This window comes from Nelumbo nucifera, chromosome 3 (genome assembly GCF_055504915.1).
Source record: "Nelumbo nucifera cultivar China Antique chromosome 3, China Antique-T2T, whole genome shotgun sequence".
NCBI classification, from domain to species: Eukaryota; Viridiplantae; Streptophyta; class Magnoliopsida; order Proteales; family Nelumbonaceae; genus Nelumbo; species Nelumbo nucifera.
Genome location: NC_142651.1, coordinates 30,961,799 through 30,976,154, shown reverse-complemented (window position 1 = coordinate 30,976,154; position 14,356 = coordinate 30,961,799). Strand labels below are relative to the sequence as shown.

At 32.4% G+C, this 14,356-nt stretch overlaps 1 pseudogene; it reads left to right on the top strand.

Annotated features, from left to right (window-relative positions):
* The first annotated feature begins 1,403 nt into the window (after positions 1 to 1,403).
* Positions 1,404 to 2,286, top strand: LOC104587730 (zinc-finger homeodomain protein 2 pseudogene; annotated as a pseudogene).
* Positions 2,287 to 14,356: the final 12,070 nt, after the last annotated feature.

The following is a 14,356-nucleotide window of genomic DNA, read 5'->3' as shown; positions in this document are numbered from 1 at the left end:
TTCCTTTTTCTTCATTTTTTTTGGCACACAAATATATAGTTATTCTTAATATATTACCTTGCATTAACAAAACCATGCTCCATTCCACTGAATTTTCACATACCCTTAAATATAAACTATCAACTATCAATATGGTATAATGGAATAGAATTAGGTAATATAGTACAAACAATTTGTATATATACTTTACTGAATTTCCACATAAAAGTTACAATTGGAAGTAGGGGTGCAATTTGGGCGGGCCTAGCCCAAAATTTTATACAGATCAGGCTTGGAATTTCAGTCCTTAGATTGGGCTCAGGCCCAAGAAGTCAGATTTTTTTTTTTATTTTTTAGGTCAGGCGCAGGTCTAGCCCTTAGGTAGTTCAAACCTGGCCCTGCCCCAAGCCTAACCCTAGTGCATCAAATTACAGTGCGGGCTGGGATTGGATTGGAAAGATCAGGCTTGACCTCAAGCTTGGTCTGGGCTGGGGCCTTAAGTCCAAATTTTAGGGTCAGGCCTATGTTGACTATAAACCCGGCCTAACTTGCCCGACTTGCACTCCTATTGGAAGATCTAAAAAATATCAATTTTTTGCGAATCATAAGACTATTTCACATTTAATCTATTTCTAACTTATACATTAAGTTTTTCTTTTTTTTCTGAAAATGCTGCAATGTGGCAGTAAAATTTTATATGCCCTTATTGGACTAATTAATCCAACATATTCGCTATGTATTCAGTATGATCATTTGCATAATTATCAAGTTTTGATATGAAACATCAGTATAATAAAATCTAAATCGTGATCAAATAACTACAATTGTACATTTTTTTGGCAAAATCTATGACGCATCCTATGAAAATTTTACAACATAAGTACATAGTTCAAACATGAAGGAATCAACAATAAAGCAAGACATTACAGTGATATTTTAATATTATTAAAATTTTTAATGATAAATACATATAAAATGTAAAAAAAAAACATTTTGTCAAACATGAATCAATGAAAATTAAGTATGGACATCTTTAACATAATTGATTGAAATTTTGATATACCCTATCATAAAAATTTGAAATACATCATAATTCAATTCTTTTTTTTTCCTTTTATCTTTCATATTGTACTTATCATCCATGAAAATCAAATGAATCATGATGGAGATCAAAAATCCTTGAATCATTTGATCCAATAGACAGGGAAAACTTTTTTTGGGCAGGCAAATGGGCTACCCAATAGGGTTGCCCTCCCCAAACACCAAGCCGCCCCCCAATAGAATGGGCGAACATGATATTACCTAATTCAACTTATTGGAAACTAAGTAGAAACTAGAGGAGGGTAAATATGATTTTACAAATCAGCTTGTTTATTACATTTTTAGCCCAAATTAGGGTATTAATATAGGTATGATATATTCCCCACTTATTATAGACATGTAGAATAACATCTAGGCACATACATTCACCAACCAGTCCCTAAATTGTTATTTCATTTCTCCCCTCTCCACTATATATATATGTTAGATGACATACAAAAAGTAGCAAGGAAACTGTGTGTGTGTGAGAGAGAGAGAAAGAAATGGAGGGAGACAGCACAAATGATGCCTATAGAGAATGCCTCCGCAATCATGCAGCCAGCCTCGGCAGCTACGCGACGGACGGCTGTGGGGAGTTCACGGCAGATGAAACCACCACAGGAGGACTAATGTGTGAGGCGTGCGGGTGCCACCGCAACTTCCACCGGAAAGTCATCGTCCTGGGCGGCGGAGGTGGAAGGGGAGGAAGCAACAGCAACAACAACCGGGCTCGGGACGCGGAGGTGGTGGAGATGATGGACTACGCGTCTACCCAGCCAGCGATGATGGTGGAGTCGCAGGAGGATCGGAGCGGGAAGAAGAGGATGAGGACCAAGTTCACCGCGGAACAGAAGGAGAAGATGCTGGCCTTTGCTGAGAAGCTTGGGTGGAGGATACAGAGAAGAGATCAGGAGGATGAGATCGAAAAGTTCTGCAAGGCTGTTGGAGTGAGTCGACAGGTCTTCAAGGTTTGGATGCACAACCACAAAAACTCTTCCTCCTCTTCTTCTGCCTCCACTGGGAATGCTTCTTCTCTCACCCAATGAGGTTGGCTGAGATTTTTGTATGTTATTTCTTCTTCTTTTTTTCTGGTTTTCTTAATTTAATCTTGTAATAGGGGGCAAGAGATAGAAAGAGATAATAGAGTTAAAGCTTTTCTCTTTATTTTCTAAACAATTCTCTGATTTATGTGCTCATTAGTCATTATATGATCTTCCTTTATCATCACACCTCATCTCCGCCATGTCTGAACTGTGAAGCTAGCGATGATGTCATGATGCCATGTTTCATGGTGGCGGTGGTGATTATGAGGGCTAGCTAGCTAGTTGGTCTGAGTTTATCGAGGCACATGAATCGGTGTCCTCCTCATGGGTCATTGTCCATTTCCAGAAATCAGTCTGAGGCATTCAATTGCTGGGCCACCTTTGGATTATATGCTTAGTAAGAGTTTTCCCATTTCTGTTTGTTTCCTCTTGGCCTGGCTGAGCCTTGCCTGGATGAGGAACGATCCAGACTGTTCATTTGATGAAGGTTTCTTTGAATATATAACTGCTACAGTATCCTTTGACCACGTCTGCCCTATATGAGTCTATGGTATTGTTTGTTCTTCAAGTTTCACAAATATTTTTTTTTTATTTCATTATCTTAATATAAACACAAGGGTGAGAATATGTATACTTTGCCACGTGGCAAGGAGATTTTGGGGACGTTTTAGATTCGGACCACCCCAGGATGGCTCATATCTGGACTGTTTATTTGATGGGAGACATCTGAATTAGCCATTAATGTGCTTGTCATTGTCCGCGTCATTGCTGCATAGAGAGCACTTTTGGATATAATAATTTGAATTTCTTGGGATAAGGTCTTCTTTTCACATATGACATGGCAGATGAATAATTGGGTCACATGGGAAAATGGGTGAGGAGGTACCCATTATACGTTTGGATTCTTCATGGAGTCAGAATTGACCCATTATAAGTTTTTCCTGTATTCATGCATGCCTTTATGGTATTAATAGTGGATAGTCTCCCACACCTCTCCTCAGAATCAATCTGTATTCCAAGGTTTTCTTCCAAATAACTGAGTCATTAGCACATATTGAAAGTAGCAAAAGTTATGGTCCCTACACTCCAAGATATTTGCTTGTAATCACTTGGGCCCATAAAGAATCAGGCTTATTGACCAATCTCCATCCCAACTTTAATAATGAAACTATCTAGATTTTATGGACAATGTCTCTAAGACCCAGCCCACCAACTCTTTTGGGTTTTCTGTTTACACATATCCACCCAAGCTTTCAATTCAAATAGACATGCCGACCACAGTGCTTAGTCCTTGTACCTCCACCAAAAATATCTTAGGATTTTATTATTCAACTTTTTAAATATGTCCACAGGGCAGGGATTCAATGTGTGGATATATAGTAGACGAGAATAGATGCAAAAGAGGCTTTGATGAGAGCAATTATGCCTGTATGTAGGGCCCTAGGGGTGTCAATATGAATCCATTACAAATGGATCAAGTCCAATCCAATCAGGTGAATTAGTTTTAATTAAAGTTGGTTCCAATTCATACCTGGTCGATTGACACCTGTATTCTTATCTTTTATCAATAGACTAGATATGGGTTCAAATCAAGCCATAGACCAGATATGGGTTCAATCCAATCCAATCCAATATAAATTCATTAAAGATGAATCAGATACATCCAATCCAATAAATACTAACCATTAAGTCTGGACAAGTCCAATTCAATATGTCTTATTGATCCATCCAAAGAATGGAAATTGCCTTGACCACCTATAATAGGTCCTATGGTCTTCATCACATTGTCAATTTCAACACAGCTAGCACAACCAAATATCAATAAATCATTTGGTATGCATAAGATGATTAATAGCCAAACGTCCTCTGTTCAACATTACACTTCAGAGGGTGCCATCAAGGCACAAGAGAAAAGTTTTGATAACCCTAAAAGAACCCCTACTAAAGGGAAAGGCTAACCCATTAACAACCACTACCTATGATTTACACATGCAAAGATCGATTATTTGCCATGTAAGTATAAAAACACGAAGATCAATTTTTAGAATTATTCAGAAATTAATGAATTCTTGTTTTTTTTTTAATTCTAATAAATAGTTTAGGCATTAGGCAAAAATGATCCTAATTCCTGTTTCTCAGAATAAATCCCCACTTTTTTTTATCTCATGAAATGAATAATTTGTCTAGATAGAATGGTATTTGTCAATGATGTCTCTAAAAAAAAATAGTTAGCCAATATCATTACTACAATTTTATAAGTGAGTCACTAACGGAGGCCCATTCGATGCACAGGATGGGGCATCTCTTCTTGTCCCTAACCCATGTAAGTCAAGGCACTCTACTCCATTCCTGCCTCAACCCCAGTGGTGGGGCAGGTTCGGGGCGAGACACTCATTCCCCATCGGGGATAGGGAATTCCCAAATTTTCCTCACCTTGAGGTAATCACATAAAAAAAAAAAAATCTAATTTATGGATATTTTAAAAATAGGATTATGGGAATTTGGGGGTACTATATAAATGAAATTATGGGATCCTAGGATTATAAGAATGTGAGGAAAACTTAGAGATATTTTAAAAATCAATATTAAATCTATAGATACTTTACTAATTTACCATCGATTTTGGGGAATTATATGCAAACCACATCCCTAATTTGGGGCAAAAATATTTTCCCTATCCCCACCCCATCTCTACCCTGTCCCCATTTAAGATTTGAGAAAACTTGCCCCATTTGGGGCAGGGCAAGGTAGGGCCCCAGCCCTAGTTTTATGGGGAAAATTTTATCCTTATAACTCTAATAAATTTCTATAACCAATTAACTAACAATAAATTAAATAACAATAGATTACAATATTTTATGATAATTTCTAAAAAATTATTGAAATTGCTATTGATTAGTAGTAATATATAGTAAATTAATTATTTACAATAACAATAAATTAATGTAAATTATTTACTTTTTAAGCCTAAACTGTTTACTATTAATCAAAGTAACTGTAATTATAGTTAATTACATTATTTTTAATTAAAAGTAAACCATTTGTTGTTAATTAATGTACAACCAGGTATGGTCTAAGTCAATCAAATGGTTTAGATTGGTGTGGATAGACTTAATAATTTTTCTAAATTATTTAATAATTATTTATTGAAATAATAGTAATGGATTGCTATTTAAATAATTATGGAACAATTTCTGATAGATTAATTTCCTAATTTAATTTTCCTAAACTTTTTAAAAATTATTTGTTGAACAATAGTAATATATTATTATTTAAATAGCTTTGGAGGATATTTTTTCATAGATTAATTTCTTAAATTTTTAATTACTTATTTAAAAAAATTATGGATTATTAGTTAAAGAGTTCCCCTAAATTATTTGATAATTGTTAACTATAATTGTTGATTTTATAGAAACTATTAAATTACGCAAATTTGTTTAGGTATAATGGTATTTGTCAATGATGTCTCTAAAAATAAATAGTTAGCCAATATCATTACTACAATTTTATAAGTGACACTAGCGGAGGCCCATTCGGTGCACAGGATGGGGCATCTCTCCTTGTCCCTAACCCATGTAAGTCAAGGCACTCTACTCCATTCCTGCCTCAACCCCAGTGGTGGGGCAGGTTCGGGGCAAGGCACTCATTCCCCATCGGGGATAGGGAATTCCCAAACTTTCTACACCTTGAGGTAATCACCTAAAAAAAATCTAATTTATGGATCTTTTAAAAATAAGATTATGGGAATTTGAGGGTACTTTAGAAATTGGATTATGATAATTTGGGGGTATTATATAAATGAAATTATGGGGTCCTAGGATTATAAGAATGTGAGGAAAACTTAGAGATATTTTAAAAATCAATATTAAATCTATAGATACTTTACTAATTTACCATCGATTTTGGGGAATTATATGCAAACCACATCCCTAATTTGGGGCAAAAATATTTTCCCTATCCCCACCCCATCTCTACCCGTCCCCATTTAAGATTTGAGAAAACTTGCCCCATTCGGGGCAGGGCAAGGTAGGGCCCCAGCCCTAGTTTTATGGGAAAAATTTTATCCTTATAACTCTAATAAATTTCTATAACCAATTAAATAACAATAGATTACAATATTTTATGATAATTTCCAAAAAATTATTGAAATTGCTATTGATTAGTAGTAATATATAGTAAATTAATTATTTACAATAACAATAAATTAATGTAAATTATTTACTTTTTAAGCCTAAACTGTTTACTATTAATCAAAGTAAATGTAATTATGGTTAATTACATTATTTTTAATTAAAAGTAAACCATTTGTTGTTAATTAATGTACAACCAGGTATGATCTAAGTCAACCAAATGGTTTAGATTGGTGTGGATAGACTTAATAATTTTTCTAAATTATTTAATAATTATTTATTGAAATAATAGTAATGGATTGCTATTTAAATAATTATGGAACAATTTCTTATAGATTAATTTCCTAAACATTTTAAAAATTATTTGTTGAACAATAATAATATATTATTACTTAAATAGTTTTGGAGGTTATTTTTTCATAGATTAATTTCTTAATTTTTTAATTACTTATTTAAAAAAATATGGATTATTAGTTAAAGAGTTCCCCTAAATTATTTGATAATTGTTAACTATAATTATTGATTTTATAGAAACTCTTAAATTACACAAATTTGTAATATCTTTCATCAATAAACTATTATTGTAAAAAATTAATGATTTTTTATTAAATTACAATGGTTAATGTAAATTACGCTAAACATTGAAATTTTGAACATTTATTAATAAACAAAAATTATTAAATAATGGATTGTTTATTATTTTTTGGTAGATTATTAAATTATTTAATATTTTTTAAATAGTAGATTATTTCTAAAATAATTATTTCATAATTTTCAATAGAATATTTTACAAAAATTTTTAATAATTTTCATAACTAACGGATTATTTAACATTAGATTATTTAACAATAGTGGAAGATGCCATGAATATATAAGAAACACTGAATTCCCCTTATTCCCTTCTCTTTGCTTGAATTCACGTCTATAGATATAAATATTGTTTGAATTCGAAACCAAATCTTAATAAATTATGGCCCTATTTTTATGGGAAAGTAGAGAGAATGAAGGGGAATTAGAGATAGAAGTGAAGGAAAGGATAAAACATGTATTGAGCTAATTAATGAGAGAAGTTAGGTTGTTATAGAAATTGAGAGACATGAGTTGTGGGGGGAGAGAGAGAACCCAATGGGAAGGGAGAGTAATGAAGAGAGAGGAGAAAGAGTCAAGGAAAATGCTGGGTTGGGGTAATGGAGCAAGGAGAAGCAAGGTGACATTGACTGACTTGCTATATATTAATAATAATTTTAATATATATATATAACTATAAAATAAATATAGATTCAGATTTTAAAATTACTATTAAAAATATTAATTTTTTTAATCTTTTTTCTACAATTATTAATTGATATAAGTGAAATTAGTTTATAATATTACTTTATTATTTCAATAATATCATTATTTAAAATATTAAAATATTAAATATTTATTGAATTTAATAATCCATAAAATTATAGTTTATACTATAATTACATAATTTTGTAAAATATTATTAAAATATAATTATTTATTTTTGAAATTTATTATAATAATTTTTATACCTTAAATAATTTTTTTAAATTAGTTACATAATTTCGTTATTTTAGCTATTTCAAATTTAGTTATGTTAAATATTTTATTATTTAAAATATTTATTTAAATATTTAAATTTTTTCGTTATTTTAATTTTATTTGTTTTAAAGTTATTACATAATCTTAAATATTTTGTTAGTAAAATACAAAAACCTCCCCTGAAGTTTCTGACAATCATAAAAATCTCCCCTCTAGTTTCATTTTAATAAATACCTCCCTTGAACTTTTGAAAAACTCAACAAAAACCTCCCTTCCGTCACCTTCTCAGATGGAAAATGTTAAACTGATGTAGCAGTTTCTTGTAAATACCCATTCTACCCCTTTACGGACCCTATCAGCTGGACCTGTCATTTCGTATTCAGGCTTTTCGAAAACAGGTCCCACTGACCCGCGTAGGTCATCTTCTTCGCCCGAACTGTCAGACAGGTCATGCGCCGACCCGATTAATTTTTTTCAGTGTTTTTACTTTTTTTTTTGTTAAATCTTCATTTTTTCAAAATAAAAAAGATGTTTGGCCTCCTACCTGCTGTTTGCAATGGCCTCCTACCTACTGAAACGTCCACGACCTCTGAAATGTCTTTCTCTCTCTCCGTCTATCTGCATATATAAAGGGTTGGAACCTTACTTCATCTTTGTCTTCCAAACCCATTTAATTTGTTTTCTCGGTCACCTTCTCTCTAGACTACTACAAGATGATGCGTCCCCCTAAGCAAGAACTTGGAATCAAAACTAATGGGTCTAACAATAATGTCCTTGCTGTGAACCACAGCTTAGACAATATCATGGGCATGCCCCGCTCTGAGCTGCCTTCTTTGTCTAGTAATGCCAGCCTGTCTTTGGAGGATCAGATGCTTGAGCAGCTGCAGACAGCCATGGGCGGCCAGTGCTCACTACTACGTGGGTCATTGCACCCTATCACACTCAAGGTAATCAGATGAAGCTTATGCTCTTCATGCTCTCAAGTTAAATATGGATCTTTGAATTTTAATTCCGTCGTACATGCATCCATTCTTTGCGGTTTAAAGATGTGAGTTACAGTATAAAGCTGAAGAAGTCCAGAGGAATTTGGTTTTCTGCATCATTACTGGGGTTGTCTGACCGGGCGAGCTCCTAGCAATGCTCGGCCCATCCAGCAGCAGGAACCGATGCTCTTGATGGCCTTGGTAGGTAGGCTTCCGGGGAAGTTCTCCGGCAGCATCACCTACAATGGGCAGACCTTCTCCGGCTCTATAAAGCCAAGATCGGGTTTGTGTCACAAGATAGCGTACTGTATCCCCACCTCACCGTGCTGGAGACGCTAACCTGCACTGGGGAAGTTCTCCGGCAGCATCACCTACAAGCGGGTCAGTATCGGGCAAGAGATGCTGATGAACCTGAGTCTGTTGTTGCTGGATGAACCTACGTCAGGGCTCAACTCCACCACCGCTCAGCGTATCGTGGCAACATTGCAAGGGCTCGCAAGAGGCGAAAGAACGGTGGTGACGACGGTAGGTGCCTGATATATAGCGGGAGGCCAATACCGTTCTTCCGCAACAGGGGCTTGCAAGAGGCCTCCTGTATTTATCAAAAGAGGCCTCCCCAGTTGCGCTTGTATTTATCAAAAGGTGCTTGATATACGACGATAGGTGCCCGATATATAGCGGGAGGCCAGTACCATTCTTCTGCAACAAAGGCCTCCCCTGTTGCGCCTCTTGGACATTGCAGGGGCTCGCAAGTATCGGATGTTCGATAAGCTGGTGGTGTTATCGGATGGGTGCTCGATATACGGCAACAGCGCGTCTCAGGCACTCAAATATTTTGGTTCTATCGGTTACATGTCGGGGGTTATTCTCGTCAATCCAGCTGATTTTCTGCTAGATCTAGTCGGGAGTTAATTTCGGTTCTATCAGTTACACGGGTTGCTTAAAAGGGTAGAATGGGTATTTGGAAGAAACTGCTCTGGGAAGGTGACGGAAGGGAGGTTTTTGTATTTTACCCTATAATTATTTAGCTATTTTTAATATGTTGTTACTTAAGATATTTAGTTATTAAAATATTTAAATAATAATTTGCTTTTTAATATTAAGTTTTATCATTTGAATAATTTTTTTGTTAAATTATAATTTATATTGTTAGTACATAATTTCGTGATCATGAATTCTGTAAGAATGAAATTTATTAAATCTATTATAATTATTTTGGTGTTTTTAATAAATATTTTAAAGTTATATAATTTAATTATAATATTGAAATACATTTTAGATTTGTTAATTCAAACTTTCTTTGGGTAGATATAGATAAAAAGTGGGGCGAGGATAAATAGGAATTAGAGATAATTTAGGAGAAAGTGGGGGATAATGGTTCCACTTGGCAAAGTAGGGGAGAAGATAAATAGTAATTAGAGATAACTTAGGAGAAAGTGGGGGATAGTGGTGCCACTTGGCTAAACATTGGAAAATCAAATCCCTCTTTCTTTATCTATTGGTTGTTATAGATAATTTAACCTATGGTTTAATGGGCAATTATGTGAAATTAAAAAAATAAAAAAATTCAAAAAAAATAGGAAATTAGGAAGGGGGTTTGGAGCAAGGAGAGGCATGCTAACATGGACCGTCGGCTTTGGTTCAATAATTCCCCAACCCGACCAGTTTGGATCAATTTCACTTTGGTCGTATGTAAATTGACCAAAATCAAATGACCTGACCATAGATATATCTTAATATTTTATATTTTTAATATAATTTTTCAAAAAAGTGGGAGAATTCCCATATTTCTTAGTCCAAAATATTTTATATCATAAATTTAATTTTTAAATTATGTTCTTAATAATGTCACCATATTTTCTTAAATTTAAATTTACTTTTTAAAGTTTAAATCTTTTGAACGGATCGACCAAACCGAAAATTGACCCAAACTAATACAACCCAAGTTGGCTGATTTTCACTATTGGTAAGTCGGTTTCGAGTGACCAACACCCCAACCTAACCAGATCAATTTAGTTGGTCAAATAGCCTACAACTGAGCCGAACCAATGCATGAACACTCCTAATTTCACCTAAATTAATAGTCTAATCTTTAATAAATAACAATAGTTCAATCTCCAATAATTATTGAAACTTTATAGAAAAAATACAAAATTATTTAAAATATATTGATAATGAAAATACAATAAATAACTAATTGAAATACAATAAATACTAACAAATATATTAAACTAGTTAATAAATAGTTTAACTTATAATAAATATTAATGCATAAAATATAACAAAAATACAATAAATATAACAAGTACAATAAATTAAAATTAAAATTTTAAATAAAAAATAGTTCAATCTCCAATAATTATTGAAAATTTTCTATTAAATAACAAAACAAAAATAAATTTATACAAAATTATTAAAAATATATTTATCACAAAAAACAATAAATAATTACTGAAAATATAAAAAATATATATATTAATTTTAGTATAAATAAAAATATATTACGTTTTTTAATTTGTTATTAACAAATATTAATCTTTTGAAATTTATTTTCTGAAATTATTAATTGATATAAGTGAAATTATTTATTTACAATATTATTTAGTAATTTAACTAATATCATTATTTAAATTTTAAAATATTAATTATTTATTGAACTTAATAATTCATAAAAATTATAATTTCTACTCTTATTACATAACTTATTTGTTAATTTTGTAAAATATTAAATTATTATTAATTTGAATATTATGTTATAACTATTTTTCTACTTTTAAGAAATTTTTTAAATTTAGTACAAAATCTCCCTATTTTAGCTATTTAAAATCTAGTTATGTTAAATATATTATTATTTAAAACGTTTAGTTATTTAAATATTTAATTAACATATAAAATATTTAAAATTTTATGTTATTTTAAATTTATTATATAATAGTAAACATTTTGTTATATAATTATTTAGCTATTTTTAATATTTTTATTTAAGATATTTATTTATTGAGATATTTAAATAATATTTTATTTTTAATGTTAAATTTTTATTGTTTGAATAAAATTTAATTTGAATAATCCAAAAAATCATAATTTATATTGTCAGTACATAATTTCGTGATTAATTTTGTATAAATATAAAATTATTAATAATAGGAATATTATTAAATCTATTATAATTAATTTTGTGTTTTTAATAAATATTTTTAAGTTATTATATAATTTTGTTAGAATATTTAAATAATTTTTATATTTTTAATTCAAATTTTCTTTAGATAGATATAGATAAAAAGTGGGGGAGAGTATAAATAGAAATTAGAGATAAATAGGAATTATAGATAATTTAGGAGAAAGTGGGGGATAGTGGGGGAGGAAGTTTAGGAGAGGATATATTATTTAGGTTATTGAGAAAGTGAGAGAGAGAGAGAGAGAGATTTTAGGTTTTTTTTTTTTTTCGGGAATGAGAGCATCTCATTAGTTGATTCAAAAATGAAATGGAATAAAAAATAAAAAATTCAAAAAAAAAGAGAAAATTTTTAGACTGTCGTGTTTTAGTGTACATATATAAACTAGTGGTATCTTGTGTGATGTATGGGAAAATCCAAAAGTTGATTAATTTTATTAATTGATAATGAATAAAAAAGTTATCAGATATTTAATTTAGTAAAATAAAAAGTTACAGTTATTAATTTTAAAATCATAAAATTCTAAAAAATTACTATTATGGTTGAGGGTATAGTGGATAGGCTACCCCCATTGTGTAGACCCACTAAACAAATAACAAATAAGTATATGTTTGGCATCGATGCTGCAGATACAACACCGATTTCTCATAAAATAGTGTTACTGATGTGTGGGTTGGAAGCACCATTTTCTAAGAATTCAGTGTCTATTTTTGTTTGGAAATGTTGCTGCCAGGTAGGACATTTCCTGAAGCAACAGCAATATTGTTTTCTGTTTAGTACCAATGCTCCAAGAAATATTTTCAGCAGTGGTACCTATTAATCTATTGTCCAGTGCCACATCATGTCCATGTCACTGTCACCTCATGTCCATGTTGACAGCAACAAACTGCAACTCTAGGAAACGTCAAATTCGGCGTTGCTCCAAACCATGCCTTCTCGATTTCTAAAGTGTGGCTTCGAGCACCGTTTTTTATAAAAAGATAATTCCAAACAAACAGGTATTTCCTGGAACACCATTTTTTCAATGTAACACTGATGTATCACCATTTTTTGGAGCAATGGCAATGATGCAACAATAAATAAACGTTAGTAGTAAGGTCGTTTAGAGTTGGGTATTAGCCAGATATTTGGATGTAGTTCATTGATGCCAATTTATAATTCATTATTGTCATGGATGTACAACTAAATGGATCGGTCAAGGCCATATGGCAAAGGATGTGTTAAATGGGTCCACTATGCGGGTCCGATAAAAACCTTTTTAAGTCTTCTACCTTGCCCGTTGTAGTCTAAATGAAACCCGGCCACAAGTAACTTAACTCATGAAGGCATCCAGCATTGTTGCAACCACCTTAATGAAAACGTCTAAGACACCCAATGAAAATTCTTGGTTCAACTATGCTGAACCAATTTGTCAATATGGAATTCTCAATTTTTTTATTGATAGTTAAGGTCTTCTAATGATGCATAAGAACTATAGATATGAATTACACAACTAATAAATGAATTGCAAAACTTAAAAAAAGTAATAAGTTGTAGAAAGAAAATGAAATTTACAACCAAAAAAAATCTGAACCAAACACATAGACTATAGAACCAAAAGCTTTGGACCAAATACAAACAACATACAACAACTTAAAAAATGAACTGTTAGTGTTGAATAAAAACTAAATCAAACACGTTGAACCAAAAATAAAGTTAGAGCCACTTACGTCTTTACAGTGGCATATACGAGCCTGACATGCACAAAAAAAAGCATGCTTTTCAAAATCCGACTGGACCGAAAAACTGGTAACCGTTCAGCCCCCGGGTCTGATTATAGTGTAAATTGTTAATACCAAAATAACTGTTGAAAAGGTCAAAAAACCGCTGACCCAGGTGATCGAACCACTAAATCGTTCGACCTGGGCAGTGGTTCGCGGGTTACAAAATTTATTTTCATTAGACTAAAAAAAAAGACACTCATGTCCCCCAATTCCCAAGTCTTACAAATTAAGGTTAGACCGAAAGTTCATTTTTGTTCTAATTCTAATCCTTCCTTGAGTTGCTTCCTCTCAGACGACCTGCGGCAGACACAACCAATGGCGATCGACAGTGAATCACGACAACCGATGACGGCAGTGAGTTTCATCTACAGCAGATTTCTTTTTGTAATCAACAGGAGCAACAAAGGAGCAGCGGCAGGCAGGGGTTTGTAATATGCTGCGACAGTAGCAGTTGGCAGTTGGCAATAGCAACAAGGAGACAAGGACTGCGGCAGCCGGCGATGAGTTTGGTCGCATACCTTGTGTTGTTTTGGATCCTTTTTATTTGTCCCAATTAACTACCACGGCATATCCTTTTTATTTGAAAACTCAATATGATACCATGGCTGTTCATTCATGAATTTTAAATTTTGTTATTTTTTAATATTTTATTTC